The sequence below is a fragment of the Eretmochelys imbricata genome, chromosome 4, assembly GCF_965152235.1.
Source record: "Eretmochelys imbricata isolate rEreImb1 chromosome 4, rEreImb1.hap1, whole genome shotgun sequence".
Lineage (NCBI taxonomy): Eukaryota > Metazoa > Chordata > Testudines > Cheloniidae > Eretmochelys > Eretmochelys imbricata.
In genome coordinates this window covers 72,741,042-72,763,432 of record NC_135575.1, presented here as the reverse complement: position 1 = coordinate 72,763,432, position 22,391 = coordinate 72,741,042, and the positions used below count along the sequence as shown (strand labels likewise).

Here is a 22,391-nt window from a genome sequence, read left to right as displayed (position 1 = left end):
CATAAGGATCATATATATTCATGCAAGTTTTCTGTTTAGTTTTCAATAAAATAGATAGATTAGCTAAAGTTCAGTTATTAGGAAGTGTTGTTTTACCAATGAATACATGGAAAATTCTCTTATTCTCTGATTATTGTATTTAATATCTGTGTATGATGTTGATATTTGAACTCGTTTTGTATGTATGAAACCCAGGCACTGAGAATTGAGCTTATTGGCTCGTACCTCTGCTTCTGTTTCTTCTTGGGATTCATTCAACTTGTAGAATCTTTCATGCCTTGTACTCAAAACTTCAGTAGCTTGATTTATTATGATTTCTTCTAGAATCAGAAATTGAGATCATTTTCTGAGCTGACTTGACCCATCTTTGTTTTATCTAATGACAGACCAGATTAGCTTCTTTTAAAAGGTTTTGCTGCACATTTAATGAAACTTATACATGTAGAGCTTCTGGGTATGAATTAAAATTGGCTTAATGATTTAAGTGCTTTACCTGTTTGAAGAATGCGTTGTATTTTGAGAAATGGCCTGATGAAGTTGAAGAAAGGGATGTAAGTATTAGTTTTAGAGGGCTATTTTTTACCTCAAGTAAATCATCTATATATTTAGGTTTTTTTGAGGCTAAGGAATCAATGACTTGCACTGAATAACTTAAATAATTACTGCTTTCCTGAATTACTTGTATTTCTCAGATGCCACTTAGGTACCTCATGTACGTCAAACTGTGTTGAGAATATAAAATGTATGGATTCTTCCACCAGGTTTTATATTTTGGCCTTTATATTCTAATATTCACTCTACGATTTTCTTTAGAAATTTAAAAAAATAATTTGTCATGCCATTTTCTGTAAACTGTCTCATGACTTGGATGGAGTATGTCAGTAATAAGTGTAGATATTGATAGAGTAAAGAATCCAAAAGGGTACAACAATTTTTGTGTTTAAAAACTGAACTTTGTGAAGAAACAATAGCAGTTACAAAAAGGCTCTCAATCTCTCCCAGAACCCCAAAGCAATTTCACATTAACAGCAGCAGCTACCAAAAATATTCAATTGCAAAAATACAAAATACCAGTAATAATTTCAGTACGTCTTACCCTTTAGACCTTTCTAAACACATACTTTATAAAAATTATTACCTTTTTAAAAATGTAAGAGATTTATATTTCATCAACATGCTGTGAACTTATTCAAGTGCTCTCCGTAACTTCTCAGGTTTATGGGAAAGTTAATATTGAATATTCCCTTTTGAATTCTTCTCTAGGTTTAAATGTACTACAGTATCCTGAAAAAAGAAAAGGAGTTCTTGTGGCACCTTAGAGACTAACAAATTTATTTGAGCATAAGCTTTTGTGAGCTACAGTTCACTTCATCGGATGCATCCGATGAAGTGAGCTGTAGCTCACAAAAGCTTATACTCAAATAAATTTGTTAGTCTCTAAGGTGCCACAAATACTTCTTTTCTTTTTGCGAATACAGACTAACACGGCTGCTACTCTGAAACCTACAGTATCCTGATGTGGAACATTTGTGTTTCCATGTTGTGCAGAGCAGAAACTGATAACATAGGGAATGTTGCATCAGTTTATTAGTTATGTGATACCATGTGCCACTAGAATTGTGGCCATGTGCTTCCCTCATGTAGTTAACTGACATTGAATGAACATTAACAGCAGACTTGAACATTTACAATATGCTGTACACATCTTTTTCCAGGAAGCTAAGGTTGCCTGCTTGACATAATATAGACATTTCTGTTTTATCTTTGGCGTGGAGGTGGGGAAGGGTGACCCACAACCATTCACCCATTCTGGCCTGTTGAGACTCTTTGGTGGAGGGGAGAAACATGAAAATCAGGTGGTTGTTTTGTAAAGGGAGCAGCTATCTAACTTCTTTATCAAAAGAATGAACAAAAGTAGAGTGAGAAAGCTCAGAAAATCTATCAACAAAAATAGGAAATGGTAATTTATGTTGCTTCAGTGTTAAGCTGAATGCAACAGTTGTGTTAAGAACTGTAAAATAGGGGTGGCTGCGCTACAAATGTATCAGAAGGCTTCTTTACTGGAATTGGGTGTAGAAGAGTCTTTCAAGATGAGTGGCAGAATCAGTAGATTTGTTGAGCTATTAAATTTTTCTAAAGGGGAACTAATAAACAAATGTTGCTCTTAAATTAAATGAAGTGAGGTGAGGTTTAAATTAAATTAAATTAAATGAAGTAGGTGAGGGTTAAATATTCTGCTTGCACCTGAAGGAAATATTAAACCAATACATGCCCTTTCGGAAGATGTTTTATTTTTCAGAAAAGGTTAATACATCATGCACTGTTGCATTAATTCCTGAACTGTGTCAGTAGCTGCGGAATTGCTAGCCCTTTTATTACACAGTGCTGTGTACTGCGTTCTTTCTGTGTGTATGGACACATTGTGCAATATGCAAAAAAAAATGTACTGAGCTTCTACAAGATTCAGGATATGAACATAATTTTGAGAACAGGTGTAGATTGTTAAGTCTATCAGCAGTTGAAGTTAGTTTTCATTTACAAGAATCTGAAACTGGCTTTTATAGCAGCAGTTGGGAAGGACTGGAGGTGTTTCAGGGAATATAAACCCTTTAAAAACATTTTTTCACTTTGTATAATTTTAAAATTCTTCCTTGAATTTTTGTATGCATAATACATATGTATACACACTCCTTTTCTTCATTTTCCAAGGTATTTCTATTTCTGCCATTTTCCTGGTAGAGACTATAGCCTTAGCTAAAGTTTGTTGTTGTTTTTCCGCTATATCATATCACATGCCTGTGAGTAACATTTACCCTGTAGCCAACCTAAAAGGTAGTGTTTATTTGAAAATGGATGGGCATGTGCATGGCAGTCTGGGAACACTGGTCTTTGTATTCTCCATATTGTGGGACACGGAACATTCTGAAAACTAGTAGGAAATGAAAATGCTGCTGTTGTTTGGAGATCTGGTAGTGATCTCCTATATTTAGTTGCCTGTAGTGTTCTGTTCTTAGGGATGTTTTTTTTTTACATGTCTGACGTCACAGTTATTTGCAGCAGCTCTTTGAATTTCACCAGCAATAAAGCTCTTAGATGCAGAAGTACCTGTGTTTGTCCCATTCAGTTTCATTCAGATTTAGCTGAGCTATAAAGTATTAAACCCTATCATTTCCATTCTCTTGTGTTCTTCAGGAAAATTTTGGTAGCAAGCTAAAATAATAATGAACACAAACATTCTGAAGAGCTGGGCCCAGACCGTTGTCAAAACAGCAGCAGCACATGCTACACTGAGAATGCCTTGGAGCTGCAAGGGAGGGAGGAGAGTGCGGAAAGGATCTCCTTCCCAACCACACTCTCTGGGAATGGCACGCTGCCCCGCATCCCCATTTCACCCTCTGGGGGCATCACATAGTGAGGGAGCCCTTCACTTTTTGGGAGGTCGGGAGGAAAGTCTCAGGGTGGGTGGACGAGTCTGGGCTTCCCTGACAGCTAGTTGCAAGCAGTACATGACACCATCAAACCAAACACCCCTCCTTCCTGGATAACAGCTTCCTTATTCCGCCAGCTAATATAATTAGTCCTGTGCAGGGTGGATTTGATTTAAATCAAATTGATTTAAATCACTATTCAGGAAGACTTGATTTAATCATTAATTTCTACATAAAAGTGCATTCTTTGTGGTTGTTATGACCTTAATACATATTCTTCACAACTCAGAGATAGATGTAGGTTTCATTTTTAGAAGGTAGAGACTAGACATTTTTAAAGTAATTTATTTTGAAAACTTTTCAGATTAGTTTTACAGCTATATCAGAGAATGAATGATTGTTTGGTTATTTCATTTACCAAAGGTAATTGAAGTGGATATTTATGATGTCATTGGGAGGTGAACAATCTCCAATTCAACAGGTTAATCATTAATATTTGGAGGATTTTCTTTCCATGCTGTATTAGGAGGAGAACATCACCAAACAAACATTTAAATTTAAATTAAAACAACATTGTGTATTCTGGATTTTTTCTTCAACAGCAAACATATAATATTTTAATAAAACAAGCATATGAATTTTTGAATTTAGGTAAATATTCAAGTTTTTTAGAATCAGGTTTGTTTTTGTTAAAATTGTTTTTAACTAAAATAGTTAAATGAAATATTAAAAAAAAAAAATTAAATAGACTGTGTCAGCCAGGTCAACATGAGAAACTTAAAAATATTGGCTTCTGCAGCCTACTTAGTTATTTTGATCTTCATTTTCCTGTTTGTTCATAATCTGGAAAAGAAAAACAATCTTCCCTGCTTTTTCAGGTCCCAAACGATTTCTCAATTTGGAATGAATTAGTCCAAAGGAAAAAAATATTCTTTCTACGCTGGCAGAAGAAGCTACTGCTGTTAAAAGTGAGATTATCACTTCAACTGTCTCTAAATCCAAGTGCTTAAGTGACTTCTACCAGTTCACTGGTGTGACGTTCTTAAAGCTTCACTAGCAAACATATATTTCTTGAATGGTGCTTATTCCCAAACTGAGTCTCTCTTACGGCCTGCTGCCATTATAGGTTTTCCATTCCAGTGAGAGAATGGTATGGTAGATCTCAAATCAATGAAGGCTACACTCAGAAAGACCTCAAGATTTCTGGAATATGCAGCTCAAACAGTTTCACTTTGTTTCTACACTGTGTCCCTCTCCTCTCACATTTATCCCAGACTACTTCTCCTTGTCCAGATCTATTCAGCCCCCAGCAATCTTCTATTCACTGAACTTTTTGAAACTTTGCACTTTTAGAGAGAGGTAAGGGATTGACTCTGTGTACACAAATTTGCAAAAGGACAATAGGGTTGAGGTCTGTTATTTCTCACCTCTGTATATTATTTATTTAATTATTTAATAACATGCTTAGCAAAAATGTTATCTCTGGAGACACAAATCCACAGTCTGAGAACTGCAAAACTAAGCATCTCTGATGGTATCTTCTATACTGAGCACTGAGTCCCACTGGGTAGGTAGAAAGATTAACCTAAATAATCTATACAGAAGCCCCTGGAACCTCATAAGATTGGGTCTGTAGTCCATGAACTATTGGAACTGATTTACAAAACTTTTCTTAAACATTACATGAATATATTGTCTCATACTGTAGAATTAGAATTTATAATCCCTATTGCATGATGAGATATCTGAGCTATAATGTATCTTAATTAAAACTATCTTTAGATTGGTTTTTTCCTCAAAAGGCATTTTTTCAAACGAAAGAAAATCTGATTTTTTTTTTAATATATTTTTTTTAAATCATTGATTTTTATCCACCCTGGTCCTGTGGTAGATGTCTATTCTGAATTCCCAGGTGTCAAACTCTGATAATGACACAAGTTTGCAGGGAGGAGGGGAGGTTGCATTGTACATAATTGTGGCAAATTGCTGACACTACTATGATAGGTCTCGCGCTCTCTCTTCTTGGGGGGGTTCAGGGCACCGTTTCTTGCCCCTGAACTGGGGTATTAACTGCCCCACTAGTGTCCTAGAGGAGGGGAGTGGAGAGGGAGGGACCCAGGCCCACCCTCTACTCCAAGTCCCAGCCCAGGGGCCCTAGGGATAGCGGTAAATCACTTGAACTAGCGGTTCCTTCCCCGGGCTACTTCCCTCTCCTCCCTCTCCTGTGGGGCTTCCTGCTCTCCCTCTACACAAAGCAGGTATCCCTTTACCTAAGGTCTTGGTCTTCTTAGCTGACCGCAGCACTTCTCCAAACTCTCCTCTGCTTCCCTCCAAACTGCTCTCTGCTCCAACACCAATCCACTCTGCTTCAACTCCTCCTCTTGTCTGATTGAAGCAGGGGTTTTTTATCAGGTGACTGGCTTCCAGTGCTTTAATTAATTAAACTATAGCAAACTTTCTTCCCTCTACAGGGAATAAGGCTCCCTTGTAACACTCTCCTGCTGCCCTCTGGCCATGCTGTATCACAATAATATAATTTGTTTTTGCCTTTTTCTTTTAAACAGAATGTCCTAGGAAATCACATTAAAAGAATGTTATGTTATGTTATGTGGCAAAGTGCTTGAAATTTAGGAAATGCCAGATTTTTGGTCGTTCATGCAACATTAATCCCCTTGCCCCTCCCCCCCCCAGCACACATGCATTATGATAATCTTCAATTGCAAGATCATATACAATTTTTCCACAGGACACTTGCCTCATTCAGTACAGATTTTGGTCCCACAAGGGGACAGAGTTTAGGTTACACAGGCAACCATAAATTTGGTATTTCCTAACTTTTGAGTGTGTGATTTTTCAGCCTAAATAATTGGGGTGTTTATAGTGTGTGTGTGTGTGTGTGTGTGATGGGGTTAGGGACAAAGTTGCAGTGTGTCCCAACTTACAGTTTAAAGGAGGCTTAGACAGATGCACATAAACATTCAGAAATGAAAAATACACAACATTTGACAAGATTATGTTGACCAATGTATGTTTACTTTTCTTTCTCACATGGTCTTACAAAGAGTAAAACCAGTATATTTTTCTTAAGGTTGCTTGTTAGGTATTTTTGAATTCTGAAATTGAGCGAGGTAACATTTTAACTGTTTCTATGTAGCAATTCTTTGTCATGTTTTATTTGATTATACTTTAGTGATAGTGGTGTCTGTAGCAGGCAAATGAACTGTCTCTTGTGTTGTCACTGTGTGTTTTCTAAATAACTAAGCAAAGGAGGAAATGCTCTTTAAACTATGCCAGTGGACTGGCATTCAGAACTTCTAGATTAAATTCCTTGGTCTGCCACATACTTCCTTTATAACCTTGCACTCAGGTTTCTTTGTGTCTCTTTTTCTCATTTGTAAATAGGAATGATAATGGTTCTATTGTCTGACTCATTGTTTAGCTTGGTCTGCTATGTGGGGCAGGGATTGTGTCTTCCTTTCCAGATTGGGGCCACCAGGCACTAGGTTAGTAAACACAGTTCACACTTTCAGTGTTCAGATTAAATTTCAGTGTAATTTACAGATTGCTTCAGAGAGATGTTCACAGTACATTTTCAGTGCCAAGGATTGTCCTGTGGCTTGTGTTAAATCATTGGAGGGATTTCACATTGGTTTTGGACAATTAATAGTAAATTAGATAAATAGCTCAGCAAGGGAGAGGCAGACATTTTTTTTTAATCTTTAAAAGCTACTATATTTTTTGGCTTGAGAAATTTGTGTGTGACTGCAATACCTAGTGTGATTTTTTTTTTGTAAATGAATAAAGAAAAAATATATATTATGAATGCTACTGCTAATACAGAACGGTTTTATTCATATATTTTGACTCTTGATAGCAAACTTTAACTGCCTGCTAGTCTTAATTAGTACTTTCTTGTTTAAAAAGAATAATTAGTGTTACTCAATCATTTAGAAGACAGTTAAGTTTTGAAGTAATTTTTTAGCATAACTTCACAATGTGGGTTATTTTGTTTGAAAATAACATGCTATGTACGTGATATTCAAAAACATTACATCTCCTTTGTTGTTGATAAATTGTTTTTCTGGATATCATTGGAAAGACTGTTGCCTGAACAAGCATATCTCACTGGCTGTCTTATTCATTGTCTTAGTATTTCTCTGTCTCTCAAGACTCTATCAAGAGCTTCTGTGAAACAGGAAATAGACATGACATGAAATAGTATTTTTGGTAAAAGCAGGTGCAATAAATTGGCAAGTGTGGTTACTGCTCTGTTCAAAAAGTTTTGATTATTCAGAAAAAGTGTCACTATCAAAAAGATTTAAAAGTTATACTTTAAACATATCCATGAAAGAGACATTTGTAAAAAATAAACTGTTTTTTTGCTTATTACCATAGAATTAAAATACCTGGATTGACAAGAGACTGGTAAAATACCAGTTAGTCATGTAATTGAGTGAGTTATTTTATGTGTGGTGTGTAGCTTTTGTTTGGTACCCCTTATTTCTAAATGTGTATAGCTGTAGGAGCAGTGGCAGAAGCAGCCAAAGCAGGGACTGCTGCATTGGGGATGAGGGAGAAAAATGGAGCCTACCCAATGCCATCTATGCCACCACACCCAGAGTTGTGCAAGAGAGACCCTCCACCCCAACAAACACACTCTGGGTCCTGGGTGGTCCCTCAACCCTTACCCCCATGTGGCCTTGGGAAAAAAACTGCAGAGAGGAACTATCCAGAAACTCCACCTCTTTAAGAGAAGCTGCAGAAGCAGCCAAAGCAGAGACCATCAGACATTCAGAAAACTTTCTACAGTTTTGACTGAACTTTCTCTGCCCTGTGCTGATTGGCTGTTTGTATTAACTCTTTATTGTATTCACTTTAGCTTTACTCTTAACTTGCCCCCCCTTACACTTTTCTTCCCTGCCCTGTCCCCTTCATCCCCTTCCTTTCAGTGTCCCCTCTCTCTTCACTTTTCATTTAGTTTTATCCCTTCCTAACTAAACCGACCAAAATAAATAGATTTAAAAAATCATAGAAATAACATGAAGGTTGCTGCCATCATGTTGTTCATTCTGTTATATGTTCTTTTTTTCTACCTTGTGTTTCCAGTCTATTCAGACTGTAAGCTCTTTGGAAAGTTACTGTTTGCTCATCTGTGTTTGTACAGATCCTAATACAATGGGGACCCATTTTTGTTTGGTCCTTATGCACTACTACAATAAACATTATTAATAATTAATAAAATAAGCAGAGTATGTTTTTGTTTCTTGGAGTTTCAGTAGATGGATATGGGAGCCTCCCAGTAAAATTTATAGTGTGGTGTCAACTGTTGTATGGATGAAAAGCACTGTATAGAGTTAACGTTATTTAATATTTTTGTCTGTATTGCATATTTTGTTTCTTCATCCTGTTCAAAGCCATTTTTTTTTATGCCTGACTTTCTCTGCATGGGGAAACCGATCCTGTGTGACAAGATGTGAATGTCTCAAAATAGTTATTGGTTAACTTTTCTTAGGAGGTTTCTAGGAGCTTTGGAATTATCCAGTCCAATTATCAGAATATACTAAGCTCTAGAGGGTGAACATCTGATTATTGTAGAGTGTGAAAAATACAATGGCCACTCACCCATCTACCTCAAGCAACTTGTGACTGCAGCACACATGGTTTTCTATTATCAGAAGTTAAATTATTGTGGAAATGTATGTTCATACTTTTAGCAGTACTAAAGAAAACCGATTCTTGTTTAAGTCACAGGTTCTTAGCTTTAGATCAACTGTTTATATCTGCAAAAAACAGACATTTGTGTAGTCTGAAAATTGCAACAGAATACATCTTGCAAGTGCTTCCAAAATGGCCATAAGACTTCTTTCACATGATACATTGCTAATGTTTGAAAGGGTGCTCTGACTATATCTAATCAGCTGAAAGGTTGAATATGACTTTAAAATATGAAAATGGGTTTATTTTGATATGAGCTCTTACTTGGTGTGTGTTTGTCTGCCCTTTGCACCTTATAAATGTGCGTGATTCTTTAGACTCTAAAGTTTAGAGAGTTCATACAACATACCACATTCATTACTCATGTAGATATGCGAAGTGCAGTTTTATAGTCTCCAATACAGAAATTTTTGTTATGCATAAATACATTTTGATAAAAGATCATAATTTGAAGAATATTTAGAAATAAATAGATGTGCCTTTCTCTCTTTGAAGTCACCTACATTTTTAATCTGCTGCTAAAAAGAAAAACAAACCAAGCCTAAAACAGTAAAAATTTCCACTGGACTGCATATACCTGAAGCATTCAAGAGCAATGGAGCAGTTTTCTGTACAGATGGTGTTCTTTTGTAAGATAAACCACCTTTGTTCCATGTCACTGACTCATTTCTTACAGGTGAGGTCACTTTGCTCTGGGTATGTTGTTCCTTTTTATAAAAGGGAAATGGATGCTGCACCCTTCACATTCCATTTCTCACAGTCCCCAAAAGAAGTTTAAAATGTGCATTAAAAGCTTTTTCAATAATTAAAGGCATTTTTTTGCAGATTCTGTGAACCATAAATTCACAGTAATTCTCTGTTTCGGGCAAAAAAAACCCTATTCAATACTACAAGACTTCCAAATTGTTTAAATAAAGGAAAGGAGACTGGTCTTCTTGTTTGAGCATAGATGTAAGAAATAAATATTGAATAATTTGAAACAACAGCTCCCAGTTATTCTTCACCAATATACTAACTTGATTGTTTAAGTGCGCACATTATAAGATACATTGTCCTATTTATATCTGGTGTAGAAAAACTGAAAAGTTGACAGTTTTAGATTTTTTTTAATCAAGGAAGTCTAAGGATAAAAGTGTGAGGGGGTAGCCGTGTTAGTCTGTATCCACAAAAACAACAAGGAGTCCAGTGGCACCTTAAAGACTAACAGATTTATTTGAGCATAAGCTTTCACGGGTAAAACCTCACTTCTTCAGTTGCATGGAGTGAAAGATACAGCTGAAGGATAAAAGGTATTCAAAGAATATCAGATGAGTATCTAACTTGGCATAAGTAGGTCATATCTGTTCTAGAAGCTAATTTTAAATAAACACAGTTAGGATATGGTAATATGGTTTTGAAGTAGATGTAGCTTTTACACTGGATCTTTGAATTTACGAATAATAAAATAAAATCAATTTCATCTGGTGGGCACCTCTCTCTCTCTCTTTCAACATTTAAATAAAAACTTCATACTATTGCATGCCCTTCTTTTTCTTTTCTTTCCACTTACAAACAATCGGGTGATAGGTCTTTAGAGGAATCTGTGAATCCCTATCCATACTAGACAGTTAAGCCATTTAAAAAAACCCTTTTTAACTTAAAGCAAGTTTTAAATGCGTAACCTTATTAAGTTAACAAGCCTTTAGCCATGCTACAATGTTGTGCTATAGGAAAAGATGTTGACTCTGTAGACTGCCTTCTGGAAGTCCTTATGGTGATATTTTTCTTAAAATTTATCATTTTAACAGTGATAGCAATGGTGGAAGTTGTGGGATAGACAAGGTATCAGTGGTTTTGTATCACTATAGTGTTTAATCCTCTTTAGAGGAAGTTTAGATGACACAATGGGTACAAATGCTGGCAGTCACTAGTACCTTTTCCACACTACAGCTCCCACCAGAGCTACTTCTCATGGTGCTGGAATAGGGGAAAATGTTAATGAAAAGGTTAGTGTAGATGAGGGGTTAAGGTTAGTACCTGACCATTAACTCAGCACGTTGTTAAGGATTATTGTGCTACAGAAAGATGAAAGACCTGAAACCGAGGATCTGTAGCCTAATCAGTAATTTTAAGGTTAACTTTTATTTAGTATGCAGTGATCTGAGAATGTTCAGCCCCAGATCGGCTACACTATAAGGTTGTCATTAAAATGTGAACCTTGAGTAGCACACAAGAAACAATTCAGTGCTTTTATTAGCAGTTTCACTTACAAGACTAATAAGTTAACTTTAACTATAATTTAGCATTTTGTTAACAAGACAAACACAATCATGCACACTGCAATATAGCAAATCAGAGAGAGAGAGAATATAGAATGTCCGGTACTTGGATTACTCAGATCATCCCTTGGGGAAACTCCGAAGTAGGAGGTTGATGAAGTCTCAAATGTTAGTAGGTGATCATCATTGTGGTGTGTCTCACTGCACACAGGCTGGGTAACATCTTTTATAATGTGTTACACTGATGCCCCCTGTATCTTATACATATTAATGAGGTTTTCAGACCCTTTCTCCTTATCTGAACTTCTGCTTTTGTTGAGCTCCCCCAATGTCTGTAGGTTAATTAAGTATTTACATCCAATTTATTAGCATTTACATCAAATAATTGCCCTGGTATTTGTGTGGTTAATATCTATAATTTTGGTTATACTTATTCCCTAAATTTATCCTAAAATACCAGTAATCTTTATTTGTGGTTTCACCCTTCATACCAATCAACTTTCCTATGAATGGGATTAATCTTGTGACTTGCTGTCACTCACCTGTTAGTTCTTTATATCAAGCTACTCATGTCAAACTAGGACTTAGTTAAGTTAAGCAACCTATCATACTTGCTTTTGGCCTGCTATTTGTCACTTACATCACTTTTCTTACTCTAATCTAATTATCCCTTTAGTGATCGTAATTGGTCAGATCTGTAGCCTTGCATATATATACATGTATATTTATGTGCATGGCTACAGATCTGACCAATTGTGCTCGCCGAAGGGGCACACTCAGATCAGATTTTGTCCAAAATGTAGGTTCTTTAGAAATAAAATTTTGCAAAACCTAATAGTGAAAACATTATTCAAAATAAGGAATGGAGTCTCCTAGCCAACCAGAGCTGGTAAAAAGAGTTACTTGTGCATATTGCTATGTGGGAGGTCAGCATCAGCAAGAAATCTAAGGTTACTCCTGGACTATGGACTGAATTGACCAATTGTGGGTGGGTATTTTCAGTCAAACATGGTTGAATTTGTATTTATGGATTAGATTACCAAGAGATCATGTGTAGTTGGGGGAGAGAAGGGGACCAAGGACAGAGCCCTGTAGAACCTCCACAGAAAGTTGGGGGCAGGGTTTGAGGAGGGTCCTCCAAATGGCATGCTAATGGAGCAGTTACAGAGAGGGAAGAGGAGAATCAGAAGACAGTGTCATGGAAGCCAAGGAAGGACAAGATTTCAAGAAGAGAGCATCTTCGGCAGGGTCAAAGGTGGCCAACTGGTGAAGGAGGAAGAAGATGGAGAACTGGTTCAGAGATCTGGCTAGAATAGGTCATTAAAGACTTTGGCGAAAATGGTTTCAAGGTAGTGCAAGGAGCAGAAGCTGGATTGGAGAAGGTCTAGGATGCAATTAGAGAAGAACTGCAGACAGAAACTGTAAACAATACATTCAATGGGCTTAAAGATGACAGGGAGAAAGGAGATGGGTGGTAGTTGAAAAGGCAAGTGCGGTGAAGGATGGGTATTTTTAATATGGAAGAGATGAAAACATGTTTGTGTAGTACCAGAGGAAAGTAAGAGGTTAAGGAAAAGGATAAGTGTGTATATGAGAGAGATCAGGGGATAGGATGGGATCACTGGGGCAATTGGCGGGGTTAGAAGAGGAGAGCAATCAAGAAACTTCTGCATCTATGACAAGACAGGAGAACGAGAGAGTTGTAGGAGGTAGAGGGGGAAGGTCACGTTATATTTTGACAATTTTCTCTTGGCAGAAACTGGTAGGATCCTGCGCAGGCAGGACACAGGAGCATTGGAGGAGTGAGTAAAGATGTGGTAGAAAAAAAGAGGTGGTGGAAAAGTGGAGTTAAAAGGTGGTGGGACTGTGGGGATGGGATTCAGTTGAGTTAGTTATTTAGGTAGGTATACTGCAGAACTGAAGTATGAGAGAATTAATTTGTAGTGGAGGAAGTCAGCCTGGTCAGGGGATTTTCACCAGAGATGCTCTTGCAGAGTGAAAGCAGGAATGGAGGAAGCCTATCTTGGGAGTGAGCCAAGGCTAAGTGTTGGTAGGATGGACCTTGTGATGGGAGAGAAAAGAGTTAAGGGCTCAGAAGAGTGAAGCATGAAGAGAATCAACAACCATATTGGTGGAAGAAATGGAGGAGAGGGCTGAGAGCAAACAAAGTTATCAATGCTGACGGGTTATCAGTCTTGGAAAGGTAGAGTTACTGCAGGGGAGGTGGAGGGGCTGATGAGCAATGGTGAAAATGATCTGGTTACAGTTGGAGAGGGAGAACTCAGCAACAGAGAAATCAGAGAGAAAGAGGGAGAAATGCTTGGTGAAGACCAAGTCAAATGAACTTTGTGGTGATTGGAAGTATTGAACCAGGGCTGCAGGTTAAGTGAAGAGGTGAGGGCAAGGAATCTGGCAGCTAAGGGGCTGGATGCATCATCAACATGGAGGTGAGGTCACCAAGGATTAGTGTAGGCGACTGCAAGAAGAAGAGAGCCAGGAATCAAAATCTTATAGGAAGGCTGAAGGGGCAGAGTTAGGTGGATGGTAGATTACAACAATATGGGTTAACTCTAGTTAACTTATACTAAATGACTAGCTAGATTCCACCTGTATGTTTAATTATGTGCAGTATTCTTCCTGTTTTAAAATATTGTATACTATTCAGTGTACTTTTAAACCTCTGCATTTCACTTCAGAGGAAGGTGAAGACTTCTTTATGCAGGTGTATACGGATTAATTTATTTAATTCTCTAAAGTGCTTTGAAATTCTTTGCTGAAAGGTGTTACGAAAATGTAAACTACTATTCAAAAACATTTTTATAACTCTTACAGAAGCCATAGGCTATGTTCTAGTTAGATTTCCTCTAAAAAGCAGCTCAAATATACTTTGTTTAATGTATAGACTGAAGACACAATACAATGTACTTCTAGGCACCTTGGTGTTGCTTGCATTAACTTGGATTTTATTATTATGAAAAGGATACCCAAAGAAGTGAGGAAAACGTGCATTGAATGATTACCCTAGCTTTGTAGCATTTTCTAGCATCCTTCTTCCACATTATCTTGAATCAGTATTTCTTTCTTTCAGGTCACTTTGCACTCTGCAGTGGCCATACAAAGATGGAAACATTCCTAATGGCTTACTGGAGAGAGTCACAACTTTAGAGAATGTACATTTGAATCTAGTCCTACATAAAAATAAAATGGAGGTTGTGGCCTAGGTTCTCTAAGCATACTTGCAGGAGTATTTTCACTGCATTTCCAGTTTAGCTCACTGCAGCTCAACTTTCTATGAAACACTGTGTGGGGGAGCTGTCTTTCAAGGATTAAATTTCCCAGGAATGTGTTTTGTACAACTCCATACACTTTAGGGATGTAAATATCGTTTAAAAAGTTAACTGCTTAAATGATAAGGAGTACTTGTGGTACCTTAGAGACTAACAAATGTATTTGAGCATAAGCTTTCGTGAGCTACAGCTCACTTTATCGGATGCATTCAGTGGAAAATACAGTGAGGAGATTTATATACATAGAGAACATGAAACAATGGGTATTACCATACACACTGTAACGAGAGTGATCACTTAAGGTGAGCTATTACCAGCAGGAGAGCAGGGGGGGGGAAATACCTTTTGTAGTGATAATCAAGGTGGGCCATTTCCAGCAGTTGACAAGAATATCTGATGAACAGTGGTGGTGGGGGAGGGGTGGAGGAATAAACATGGGGAAATAGTTTTTACTTTGTGTAATGACCCATCCACTCACAGTCTTTATTCAAGCCTAAGTTAATTGTATCCAGTTTGCAAATTAATTCCCCACTGTATTTTCCACTGCATGCATCCGATGAAGTGAGCTGTAGCTCACGAAAGCTTATGCTCAAATAAATTTGTTAGTCTCTAAGGTGCCACAAGGACTCCTTTTCTTTTTGCGAATACAGACTAACACGGCTGCTACTCTGAAACCTGTCATTATGCAAGGCACTGAATTTAGCCGTATGGAGTGGAAATCTATTAACTTCATGAAAAAACTCGTACAAATACTGACATCATCTTCCTTTCCAAATGCATACCAAAAGGACTGAAGGTAAAAAATCCATTACAATCTATATAACATACAGATTTCAGAGTAACAGCCGTGTTAGTCTGTATTCGCAAAAAGAAAAGGAGTACTTGTGGCACCTTAGAGACTAACCAATTTATTTGAGCATGAGCTTTCGTGAGCTACAGCTCACTTCATCAGATGCATACCGTGGAAACTGCAGCAGACTTTATATATACACAGAGAATATGAAACATACCTCCTCCCACCCCACTGTCCTGCTGGTAATAGCTTATCTAAAGGAATCATCAGGTTAGGCCATTTCCAGCACAAATCCAGGTTTTCTCACCCTCCACCCCCCCCACACAAATACACTCTCCTGCTGGTGATAGCCCATCCAAAGTGACAACTCATCACATTCAAAAACCAGTCAGAGAACACTTCAATCTCTTTGGTCACTCAGTTACAGACCTAAAAGTTGCAATTCTTCAACAAAAAAACTTTAACGGACTCCAAGGAGAGACTGCTGAATTGGAATTAATTTTGCAAACTGGATACAATTAACTTAGGCTTGAATAAAGACTGGGAGTGGATGGGTCATTACACAAAGTAAAACTATTTCCCCATGTTTATTCCCGCTCCCACCCCCCACTGTTCCTCAGAAATTCTTGTCAACTGTTAGAAATGGCCCACCCTGATTATCCCTACAAAAGGTTTTTTCCCCTCCGCTCTCCTGCTGGTAATAGCTCACCTTAAGTGATCACTCTCATTACAGTGTGTATGGTAACACACATTGTTTCATGTTCCCTATGTATATAAATCTCCCCACTGTATTTTCCACTGAAGGCATCCGATGAAGTGAGCTGTAGCTCACGAAAGCTTATGCTCAAATAAATTTGTTCTCTAAGGTGCCACAAGTACTCCTTTTCTTTTTGCGAATACAGACTAACATGGCTGCTACTCTGAAACTTGTTTAAATGATAGAATTGTAATAGTTTAAATGGTTAACCGATTAAAGGGAGAGGGGCTGGGGTGGGTCAGCCAGCCAGCGGGTCTGGGGGCCAAATGCTTACTGGTTAACATTTTCCATCCCTAATACACTTTACAAATAAATGGCAATATTTTCCTACGAACCACTTGAGTGACTAGTACAATTGGAAGAGAGTGTCTTTGGCATTTGTACGCAGAATTGTACATCTCACTGAACATAGGATTGTGTATGGGTTTCAAAATAGCTCAAAATTTTACATGAAAATTAAAGCTTACAAAAGGTTCAGGGAGGTCTGTTACACAAACTGCACATTTATCAACATTTTGTGTTTTGAAACACGCATGCTCCTGCTATCTGTCCTTTACTTCCGTTATACATACCTGTTTTTAAGCAATGTTTTTCTTTTTTCATACTGCTGTCTCTACACTCAGAAAGAAGAGCCCTAGTTGCAAACTTATTTTTAATTATGGCTCATGGTATATATCTTTTTATTTAGTGAGGTAAACAAACCTTCTCTCTCATTTTTATGCATAACGTACGATTAAAGCTGGTTGTTTTTATGGCAAAAATGAAAAAAAATCACAGCTCAGTGATTGCATCATGATGCACACCCCTAGCTAACACAAAAAAGAGAGAGGGAAGGGGGGAAACTAGACCCAAGTTAATTTTAGCTGGTTAGGGAAAAAAACAAAGTTACCATGCACATTTTTTCTTATACAACCAGAATTTTTTATTTAAATTATTAAAACATTAAATAATTATGTCCTATGTATTTAAATAGGAAACAATGTTATATACCTGGATAGAATCCAGGCTTGTTCTGGTAATATTTCATCCACCACCTTCTTCGTTCTGTTCCGCATAATGGTAGACAGTACTTTATCCAGGATCGATAGCTGTACAATACCTCTTCAGTTAGGGCACTTAAGGGCTTGTCTTCACTACTGGGGAGAACGATGCTGCTGCAATCGATGCAGTGGGTGTCGATTTAGTGGGTCTAGTGAAGACCTGATAAATAGATGGTAGAGCGCTCTTCGGTTGACCCCAGTACTCCACCTCTCTGAGAAGAGTAAGGTAAGTCGACCGGAGAGCGTCTCCCGTTGACGCAGAGCAGTGAAGTTATGGGGGTAAGTCGACCTAAGCTACGTCGACTCCAGCTATGTTATTCGCGTAGCTGGGACTCCAGCTACGTTATTCGCGTAGCTGGAGTTGCGTAATTTAGATTGTCTTCACTACCGGGGTAAGTCAAACACTGAGATCACTCTTTTTTGGCAGTGCCACCTTTCCAGTCCTATAGCATTTGTTCTTTCACCCATATTTTACTGCAGACATTTGTTAGCTGCTCAACCAGAATTTCACCTCCAGCCTTTAGTATGTCTGCTTGAATTCTGTCAACCCCAGGAGATTTCTGCTGTTTGAGACTTTTGATGTCTTCTTTAATTAACTTAGTATTGGCATTTCTCTAGAACCTGCACATGATCATTGGCTCTAGACAATTTAATATGGAATGGAAATGTTCTTTCCATCATCTGGCTTTTCATGCATTTTCAGCATCTGTCCATGAGAGTTCCTGATGGGCATCAGCTGTGTCTTCTTCTTTCTGTGAGGTCTTTCACTATAACTGCTTCAAATTTCCCTTCTGTGTTGATGCTTCTAACTTTGCAGCCTTCAACTGAACCAGACATTTCTATCTTGCCTGCATCTATTTTTTATTTTTGTCCTTTTCTTTGTATCTTACATCTGCCTCTAAGTGCCTGTCTTGCACTCTTCCTTTTTTGTCTTTCCACTCATCAGTTGCTGACCATGTTTCAGGTGCAATCCATGAATCTTTTACCCTCTTCAGTGGTCCACTTTTTCCTCTGCTGTCTCGACTAACATTGACCATCTTTCTTCCAGACTTTCATCAGCTTGGTCCTATAAAACACTCGAACGATTGCTAAGTGCAATCAGCAATCTGATTTGCATTTCTTTTCTTTGTTCTTCAACTTCTCTATTGCTATAACACTCTTTTTGTCTGATAATCATGATCTTTTTGAGTTTAAGTTGTAACATGGCATTGAACTCACCTATCATCAGCTTGATATTGTGGTTGGGCTCATCATCCAATACTTACTACACTTGCTTGTAGAATGTATGCTTTTCATTGTTGCATGTTGCATTTGTTGGTGCATATGCTTGGATTATTGTAGCATTTGACATGTCTTGTTTGCATCCTGGGTGATAATGTTCTGTTGTTCTTTGGCTCCCAAGCCAACAGAATCTTCGCTGTGTGATATTATCCAGCATAATTCCTATACCTCTTTTGTGCATTGTTCCTCCTGGTTATAAGATTGTAGCATCATCTTGCCATTCCCTGTTCATCTGTCTCACTGATACCAAGTACGTTTAGATAGTATTTTTTTTCATTTCTTATGTGGTCTGTGCCAACTTTCCTGTACCATATAAATATTTACATTCCACATGCCTATTCTTGTTACAGGTTTGATCTTCAGGATTCAATGTTTAGAGACCTCAGCTTCCTTTTGGCTTTCACTGTCATACATGGTTTGGAGCCCCATTTACATCTACTATCTTCAAGTTTTGGTTTAACTGTACTGTCTGTTGCAGTAAGGTTTTATCTGAGTGGGTTGCAAACCCAACTTCAGAACCCTCCTCTTTTATCCAGGCTTTGGACACTACTGTTGCTAACGGTGGTGGAGCTGCGATAGGCAACACTTAATAATAATAATAATAATTAAAAAAGAAATAAAAATAATTTTAGCACCATTTTTACACTTGCATTAGGAGAGAGCATTTGAATTTGTGGTACTCGAAGGCTCAATTCTGTGAATTAATCTACACAGGAAGATCTGACCCCTGCATCTGTATGGAGCACTGTTGATTTCAGTGTGACTGCACATAAGTGCAGTAGGAACAGCTTGGAGAAGTGGAACCTAAGTTTGGTTATATTAATAAATATTAGTGGCTCAAGCAGGACTAATAATTAGGACGCCACCAAATTCACGGTCCATTTTGGTCAATTTCACTGTCATAGGATTTTAAAATCATAGATTTCATCATATCAGCTATTTAAATCTGAAATTTCATGGCGTTGCAATTGTATGGGTCCTGACTCAAAAAGGAGTTGTGTGTTTGTGGGGTGGGGGTTGCGGCTCTGCCTTACTTTTGCACTGGTGGTGGTGGTGGTGCTGCCTTCAGAACTGGGCAGCTGGAGAGTGGCGGCTGCTGGCTGGGAGCCCAGCTTTGAAGGTAAAGCCGCTACCAACAACCGTGCAGAAGTAAGGGTGGCATGGTATGGCAACCCTTATTTCTACGCTACTGCTGGAGTGGTGCTGCGTTCAGAGCTGAGCTCTTGGCCAACAGCTGCCGCTCTCCAGCCACGCAGCTCTGAAGGCAGTGCTGAGGTAAAGGTGGCAATACCGTGACCCCCCCTAAAATAACCCTATGACCCTCCTGCAACACCCTTTTGGGGGGGACCCCCAATTTGAGAAACGCTGGTTTCACCTGTGAAATCTGTGTAGTATAGGGTAAAAGCACACAAAAGACCTGGTTTCACAGTCCATGATGTGTTTTTCATGGCTGTGAACTTGGTAGGGCCCTACTAATACTAATATGGATATTATAACTGTTAGGCATACCTTATACTTCTAAAATATTTCCACATAGAAGTATTTTGTGGCCTTCTTTAACTTTGAAAAACATTTGCTAAAAAGAACATTTGGTAATAAGTCTGCCTTTGGCAATTTTAGCCATAGAAAATGGAGAACCAAATAGTACAAATCATGCTTTTAAAACAAATCCTAATGAATTGTTTTAGCAAATGTATTGATTCTGTTTGGGGAAGCAGTTAGGTATCTAATCTGTGTTGAAAAAGCCGTTTCATGCTTAAACAGCTAACTATGCCCCCTGGGTTTGCATATTTGCTGCAATCTAATTTAAAAATGCCATGGATTCTTCCCTTTAAACATCTTCTACTTTAAATGTTACTGGGTGCAGTTGGGAACAAATAATATTGGGCTCCATTTGCTGAAAATTTGGGTCCTATTATTGGATTCCTACTGTCCGCTCAAAGCAAACTGGCTCTACTAATTTTCCAACATTTTGAGCATAAATGGGTTTGCTTAAAAATATTAGCTCAGTGTTCCTTCCCCATTTTTAATTTTGTGAAAAAGGTGTAGATAGATAAATGCTAGAGTCAAGGTTATAAAACTATTGGTAAAATATATATTTCTCGTTTAGTAAAAACGCATTGTATCATAAGAATGACAGACCATCAAGCTGCAATTGCAAAGTTCAAGGAGTTCAAGTGGAAGTGTCATCAGTAGCATTGTGATACAGTAGTTTTAGGTGCACTCTCAACCACTGCTGTTTAAGTTGTGTGTTCAACTGCTGCCAAAGTCATGGTTTTCTTTTCAGCTATGACAGTTGAGTTTTATACAGGTAAATGAATATGGATATTTCAGTAGCAGTACTAAATGAATGAACTTGGCATTTGAAGTATACTGAATTTTGTTTAAAATATAATTTCACTAATTTTTCTATGTTAGATTTTACTGGAAGCAATCCATCCAAGGGGGTCTTAAATAAATACCAATTGCATTTATATTTCTTCATATAGGTCTTAAAGCATTAGAAGTAGAAATGCAGTTTTGCAATTCATTGTCAAAGTATACTGTGGAAGTTATGATACTGTTAAGCTAGAGATGTTAATGATTTCCAGCAATCACAGACCTTGTTAAAGTCTATGGGTGTACTGAGCACCCTTCATTTAGGGTAAAGGAAGGACAGTTAAATGTCCCTTTTTGTAGCAATAGTTGGAACAATAGGAGCCACTGCCCAAGTCAATGGCAAAAATGGCAGGAACCTGAGCAGAAGCTAAGCCAAGCTATGTGAACTGAGGGGTTTCCCTTAGTGAGTCACTGAAAATGCAGGGCATTGATTAGTTGCACCTGTGTCCATGTACCAGCAGGAAAAAGAGAAAGAAAAGGGACAGCGGAGAGTGGGAGAAGAAGTTGTGAGCATAGCCCTGAGAGGGAGCAAAACCTGAGGTCCTTTGGGCAAAGATTTGCTGGCAAGGCAGGCTTAGAAATTGTGAGCAAGGAAATTGCCGCCTCCTTGTTTGTTCCTTTTGTGTTCAGGGAAACAGGACTTTGTATACATCCTCTGTAAATAAGATTGCACCAAAGAATATACTTGACCTATATAAATAATTCCTCCTTGTAATGGAAACAACCTGGCAAGGCCCTGAATATTGGGTGACTTCTCACACCAAGGGACAGCAGTACTCTGGGTTGTACTGAGACCTATGCTTTTTTTTTTTCCTTCCCCTTTCTTTGAATTAAGTGCTTTCAAAAGATGTCAGAGTGATGCTAATAAAGAGTGAGAGAGATGTTTGAGGTTCCATATCTTATTTTAAATACCTGTTGGCCGTCTGTTTCCTTGTATTTAGTACAACTTGATTCAAGCAGTAGACTTTGCCTCTTTTGTATATCTTGATAATTTAGTACAGGTTTTAAAATGAGTTACTTTTCTTAAACATCCTTCATGGCAATAATAATAATAATTAGTATTTATTACTTTTTCTTTACAGAAAGACAGGGTTGCAAGTGCTTTGGAGGATAGGATTAAAATTCAAAATGATCTGGATGAACTGGAGAAATGGTCTGAAGTAAATAGGATGAAATTCTATAAGGACAAATGCAAAGTACTCCACTTAGGAAGGAACAATCAGTTGCACACATACAAAATGGGAAATGACTGCCTAGGAAGGAGAACTGTAGAAAGGGATCTGGGGGTCATCGTGTACCACAAGCTAAATATGAGTCAACAGTGTAATGCTGTTGCAAATAAATCGATTCTTATTTTGGGATGTATTAGCATGAGTGTTGTAAGCAAGACACAAGAAGTAATTCTTCTGCTCTACTCTGTGCTGATTAGGCTTCAACTGGACTATTGTGTTCA

General features: G+C 37.9%; 1 protein-coding gene across 1 annotated transcript in view; it reads left to right on the top strand.

Annotated features, from left to right (window-relative positions):
- Positions 1-22,391, top strand: part of SH3RF1 (SH3 domain containing ring finger 1) — a 154,404-nt gene that overhangs the window by 1,310 nt on the left and 130,703 nt on the right. The gene's annotated exons all lie outside the window — the stretch shown is intronic.